General features: G+C 50.6%; 1 protein-coding gene across 13 annotated transcripts in view; it reads left to right on the top strand.

Annotated features, from left to right (window-relative positions):
* The first annotated feature begins 739 nt into the window (after positions 1-739).
* Kidins220 (kinase D interacting substrate 220) overlaps positions 740-6,187 on the top strand; it is a 106,636-nt gene continuing 101,188 nt past the window's right edge. For all 13 annotated transcript variants that reach the window (XM_070015229.1, XM_070015227.1, XM_070015228.1 and 10 more), the window contains exon 1: positions 740-884. The gene's annotated coding sequence lies outside the window, so the exon portion shown is untranslated. The remainder of the gene's footprint in view (positions 885-6,187) is intronic.

The following is a 6,187-nucleotide window of genomic DNA, read 5'->3' as shown; positions in this document are numbered from 1 at the left end:
AGCCCCCCAGGCCTGTGTCAGGAAGCCCCCCCCGGCCGGCTGAGCCCCCAGGCCTGTGTCAGGAAGCCCCCCGGCCGGCTGAGCCCCCCAGGCCTGTGTCAGGAAGCCCCTGCCCGGCCGGCTGAGCCCCCCAGGCCTGTGTCAGGAAGCCCCCCGGCCGGCTGAGCCCCCCAGGCTTGTGTCAGGAAGCCCCCCGGCCGGCTGAGCCCCCCAGGCCTGTGTCAGGAAGCCCCCCGGCCGGCTGAGCCCCCCAGGCCTGTGTCAGGAACGACACCCCCCCTCGCCCCCGGCCGGCTGAGACCCCGCAGAGGACCAGTCACACTGGTGATTGTCCAGAGCTCTGCAACTGTCACCGAGTGTAAGGGGTGCAGTCTGACGGGTGGAAGCGGGGAACCACAGCCACAAAGCCCACGCCAGGGGGCTTTTCCAGGAGGGGCCGGTCACCCTCGGTGTCCAGCTCCGGGAGGCGGTGCCAGTTCTTCCGCGTATAATTGTGGTTTATTTCTCTGAATAAGCTTAACTGCAGTGGAAGGTTGGGTCACACGGTAATATAAAGGGTGACCCAGACGCCTAAGTAAGATTGCCCGGAGCACTCGCGAAAATACACTCATCCGAGGTCAGCGGCAGTGCCGCGGGCGGCCCGGCTGCGCCAGCCGCGCCGGCCGCGCCTCGGCCCCGCCCCGGGGGCGTGGCCGCCGACGCCCCGCCCCGCCCACGTGACCTGTCAGTTCCCGAGCCGGGGGAAGATGGCCGCCGGTCGTGGAGAGGGCGACGCGCTCCGAGCCGCAGCCTCTTCTTTCCGCGTCCTCTGACCTTGCCGGTGGTCCAGCGGGCGGGTCTCGCCGAGCTGAGGACTGAGGACGTCGTCTGCGGCCAGAGTGGAGGTAACCAGCGGGGCTTCGCGGGTCGCCGGGGAGTGGCCGGGGTGAGGTGACGTGAGGAGGGGGCCTGAGGCGGGCCGGCCCGGAGGGTCTGGGGCGAGTCGGTGTGGAGGCCGGGCGGGGCGGGCCCGGCGCGGAGCGGGCTCGGGGCGGTGCGCGGCCGGGCCTGGGGGGAGGTGCGGGCGGGAGGGGTGCGGGCGCGGGGAAGGGTCGAGGCTGGGCGGGGCGGGGTGCGGCCTGGGGGAGTTGGGGGTTCGGGTCAGGGGTGGGGTGAGGCCTGGGCGGGGAAGGCGGGGGGTGCGGGCCAGGAGGAGGGTGCGGGTCGGGGGGAAGGTGCGGCCCGGAGGAGGAATGCAGGTCGGTGCAGGTGCGGGCGAGGGGAGGGTTCGAGGCCCAGCGGGGCGGGTGCGGAGTTGGGGGGATGGGAGGGGGCTGCGGGGAGGTGCGGGCCCGGGGAAGGGCGGCGGTCGGGCGGGGCGGGTTGCAGGCTGGGGAGGGTTGGCTGCCTGCGGGGGCAAGGGGCGGGGCGGGCTAGGCCGGGCGGGGAGGCGAGGTGCTGGCTGGACGGGGCTCGGGGTCCGCTGGGCGCCGGGAAGGTCTGCGGCTCGCCTTCCCGGGGCGGGGCGCGCGCGGGGTCCGGGCGGGGCGGGCCGGGAAATGGTGGGTTTTCTTCGGCCAGGCCCCGCAGCCGCTCGCACACCCGCAGGAGAGCCCTGGCAGTCGGTGCTGGTGGGAAGGCCGATGGCCTCCCTGGCGCGGTGCTATTGTTTTGCATGCTTGGCTTTCGCGCGGGGCCCCGCTCCATTGTGCTGCGCGGGCTTTTAAAAGCTTTGCGGAGGAAGGGCGGATTCTTCGCTCGACCGGAGCCCTGCACGCTGCGGCAGGTATTTTTCATCGCTGTACTTGGATGATCTCTTTGTCAGCCAAAGAACGGGATTGTACTTTTTCGAGTTATTTTGGCATATAGAAAGGTTGAAGCCATCGAAGGTATTTTTCTGTAAATAACAGTTTTATGGAGTCATCGCTGCTCCCTAGAGGTGATTTTTTAAGACTGCAGCTGCCCTGCCTGTTTATGTGGAACTGGGGCGTGGCCCCAGGAAACACCTCTTGAGGGTGATTCTAATGTGTAAGGTTCTGCCTACATCTTGACAACACCTGAGAGCAAACAGCTACATTTTAAAAAGAGATCGTGTCAGGTGGAAGTGGAGAGCCAAGGTTGAAAGATGATGTAGTTCTTTGTTCCCTCGTCCTAGTGTGATGGACTGTTTTATCAGTGCCCCGTGAGGGTGATTGTTGAAATACCAATTTGGGGCCAATTTTGTAAGTCTACCCGATGGGATTCTCTGTGGGAATGAGACAGGGTAGAGTATATGAGAAGCTCTTCAAATAGTTTTTTTTTTTTTTTTTTTTTTTGTCGGTCGTGGGGCTTGAACTCTGGGCCTGAGCGATGTCCCTCAGCTCTTCAGCTCAAGGCGAGCGCTCTACCACTTGAGCTACAGCGCCACTTCCTTCAAATAGTTTTGATGTACACTAGTTTGAGAATCCTTTTGTATTTTTCTTCACTGTGTGAATGATTTCCAGAGTGACATTGAACTCTAATTTCCAGGTTTTCATTTCTGCCACCCAGCTATTGGAAGCATTTCACCTTCTCCCTAACTCATCCGGCCTAAGTGGTGGGGAGAGGTGGGCATAACCACGCCAAGAAACGCTGCTGTTCTTGCTGGCTTCTCTTCTTTTTGCTCCTTGCCGCACCAGTCTCCAGCCACATGCACAGACTTGTAGTCATCTTCCACCTGTTTCTTCTTCTCTAGTCAGCCACATGATGGAAATTTACTGGGACTAGCTTGAGTCTTGCACTTAATGGTAACCAGTACAGACCAGACTAGACCTCTCCTCCCCTCTCTCCTCTCCTCTCTTCTTCTTTCTTCTCTCCTCTCCTCTCTTCTCCTTTCTTCTCTCCTCTCCTCTTCTCCCCTCCCTTCCCCTCTCTTCAAACCACAATCTTCCAATCTCAGCCTTCCCAGTAACTAGGATTATAAGTGTGAGCCACCAGCACCCAGCCTAGGTTTTCTTTATTCATCTAAAGTGTGCTGGCATCCTTTGTGTTCTAGACAACATCTAGCACTGGGAAAATGGTGGCAGCAATAAGGGAAGAAAGGATAAATGCAGAGATGACCAGAATTTAAAGCAGTCAGGAAAGCCCACTGCTGAATTTCTGACCCCAAATACACAAACAGAATCCTGTAATGAATCCATATATTCTTGAACCCATGTATTTTGATCCCTATCCAGTATGTTGCCAATTCTATTTTAGGCATTTTCCTCTTTTCCTGTTACTTCCCTTTTGCTGAAGAACTGTCTTCATAGGCAAGAATGGCATCTTATTCCACCCATAGCAGAGTACTTGCAAATTACAGGTTCCCAATGAACTATTAGATTGAACTGTTACTGATGTGTAGCTGTGTAGAATGTATTTTCATGTGATTATGTGACAAAAATAGATCACCTTCCCTTAAATAACTAGTTCAAAGGACATCTTTTGGGTAGTTAAGGCAAAAACAGTTTTGATTTATGGTTTTAAAAACTTTAAAAAAATTTCTGCTTAATATTAGTCTAAAGACTAAGAGTATTAACCTTTTTATGTTTTAAGTATCCAAAGATAACCAGGTGCTGGTGGCTCATGCCTATAATCCTAGCTAGCTACTCAGGAGGTTGAGATTTGAGGTTTGTGGTTTGAAGCCAGACCAAGCAGAAAAGTTTGTGAGACTCTTATCTCTAAAAAAAACTACCCCCCAAAACCTGGAAGTGTCACTGTGGCTCAAGTGGGAGAGCACTAGCCTTGAGAACAAAGAGGCTTAGGGACAGCACCCAGACCCCGAGTTCAAGTCCAGGATTGGCAAAAACAAAACAAAAGTATCCAAAGATGACACACATACAGTCTTCATAACAGATTATGGGAGAGGTAACAAGATTGAAAAATCTATGACTTTGAATCTTTGTTTTCTTTAATGGTTGAACTTGATGTCTATAGCTGCTTTTCTTAATTGCATTCTTCCCAGTTTTATGTAATACTGTGATATTAAAAATATTTGGTCCATATTAGGGCTGCTAGATGTTTATGTGAGTGTTTCACATTTTTATGTTAAAGTAACTTCTACAGAACAGTCAGAATAGTACAAAGAACACTTGTCTTCATTCATATATACCAACTGTAAAATAAATGTGATCCTGTTCCCAAAGGTTTCCTAGAAATGGGTGATTGTGATACATTGTTGTATTCGAAGATGTAAAAGCATATGTGAAAGTCTAAAAGCACATGTGAAATGTGATGTATAGATGATATTAGCAGGCAGGGAAGGGCAGTAGAGGGTTGAGGGGAGAAAGGGAGGAGGAGATCCAGGAGAGGTGACACAGAGCTGAGTTGAAGGACATGTTCCAGTTCAGTAGGCGTGCCAGTGCTGGGTCAGGCATTCAGGCAGGTGGATCAGCCCCGGGAGCATGGGACACTCATGGTTGTGCAGATACAGGGTTCTGCTGACTGCCAGGCACTTCTTTGAGCACTGGAGGTTGAGTACTGGGACAGAGATAGTTCCCATTCTCATTGAGCACGTTTATTGGGAGCAGGAGGTACGAGACATTAAAAATAAATGGTGTGTTAAAGTAGCTGAGTGCTTTCTAGAAGAATAAGGCAAGGTTATGGAATGGGGACTGATAGATGCAGAGGTGATGGCTGATTTATAGAAGATTTAGGGAGGCTCGGATCAGGTTGACATTTGTACTAAAACTGTGTGGCCTAGCAGAATGAAGTACTGAATTGTAGGAGATGAGCTTAGGGAGACTGGCAAGGGGTAAAGCAGATCAGATAGAGCCTTGTAGGCCATGGCAGGTATTTGGGATTTTATTTTGAGTGAGAGGATAGTTGTTGGGGTGGGGGAGGGCTGAGCTCAGAATACTTACAAGGTGGTCACTCTGGCTTCTATATGGAGGTGGTGAGTACTAGAAATACTGACACCAGGATACAGTCACTGCATTTGGGTCCTTGTGGTTGGAAACTTATGAGAGACGTGGGATAGAAGAGGCCACAGGAATGTATTGTGTCATATCTGGAGTGTGCCGAATTAGTAAGATTTGACAACCTGATCACTATTTTTGCTTTGGTGTCCTTTGTTTGTAATGGGAGAAAAGTAGAGGGCACCTACTAAGCCACAGGTCCTTTCAGGACAGTATTCTGAATATACCAAAATGTTGTTGATATGTTAAATTTGTTTACAGATTCTAAAAATAAGCACTTTTTAAAAATCACATACACACACACACACACACAAAATATATATATAGTTTTTTTTTGGGGGGGGGGGCCTCCGGTCGTGGGGCCTGAACTCTGGGCCTGGACGCCTTCCCTCAGCTCTTCAGCTCAAGGCTAGTGCTCTACCACTTGAGCCACAGCACCACTTCCGGCTTTTTTCTTTTTGCTTATGTGGTGCTGAGGAATTGAACCCAGGGCCTCAGGCACGCAAGGCACGTGCTCTACCATTGAGCCACCTTCCCAGCCCACAAAAATATTTTCATAGCGTTAGTATGGCTATATCTACTACTGAAAAATATGGCAGAATATATCAATTGTTTTGCTGATTGGTCAAAAGAATACATATAATCTTATAGCCCCATTTGACAAAAAAAAAATGCTTATTTATTTAAAGAATACAGTGTCTTCTATGGGCCACGAACTGGGTTAGGTGATGAGGACTTAGTATAGAACAACAAATAGTCCTTCTTTTTATATCCTAGTGGGAGAGACTAAGAAAGGGTGGTTAAGAGATGATACTTTTCTGTTATATAAAATAGCTGATATTTATTGTGCTCCTATGTATTAGGCACCATTTAAATCCTTTTACATATTTTACATACAGTTATTTAAAGATGAGAAACTTAGACAGGCAGCCCAAGAGAATCACCAAAGAGGATAGCACAGCAAGTGGTCAAGTCAGGAGTCAAAACCAGCAGCCTGGCTCTGGGGTGCCTACTTTTAATCCCTGCTAAGACTGCCCTTAACAAGTTTTTCTTGAAGAGTCAGCATTGAGATTCATATGCAAGATGAAAAGCTGCATTATTTTTTCCTTGTGATGGTTTTTTTTTTTTTTTTTTTTTTTTTTTTTTTTTTGGTGGTGGTATGAGGGAGTTAATCCCTCAGCCCTTTTTGTTTTTTGTTAAAGTTATTTTTGAGATAGGGTCTAGTTTATGTCTGGGCTGCCCTGGGTATCAGTCTTCCTGTTCATTACTTTCTGTGTAACTAGAATACAGGGTAT

This window comes from Dipodomys merriami, unplaced genomic scaffold (genome assembly GCF_024711535.1).
Source record: "Dipodomys merriami isolate MVZ:Mamm:240054 unplaced genomic scaffold, mDipMer1.0.p SCAF_110, whole genome shotgun sequence".
NCBI classification, from domain to species: domain Eukaryota; kingdom Metazoa; phylum Chordata; class Mammalia; order Rodentia; family Heteromyidae; genus Dipodomys; species Dipodomys merriami.
The sequence above is the reverse complement of the archived record's forward strand: the minus strand, read 5'-3'. Positions and strand labels throughout refer to the sequence as shown.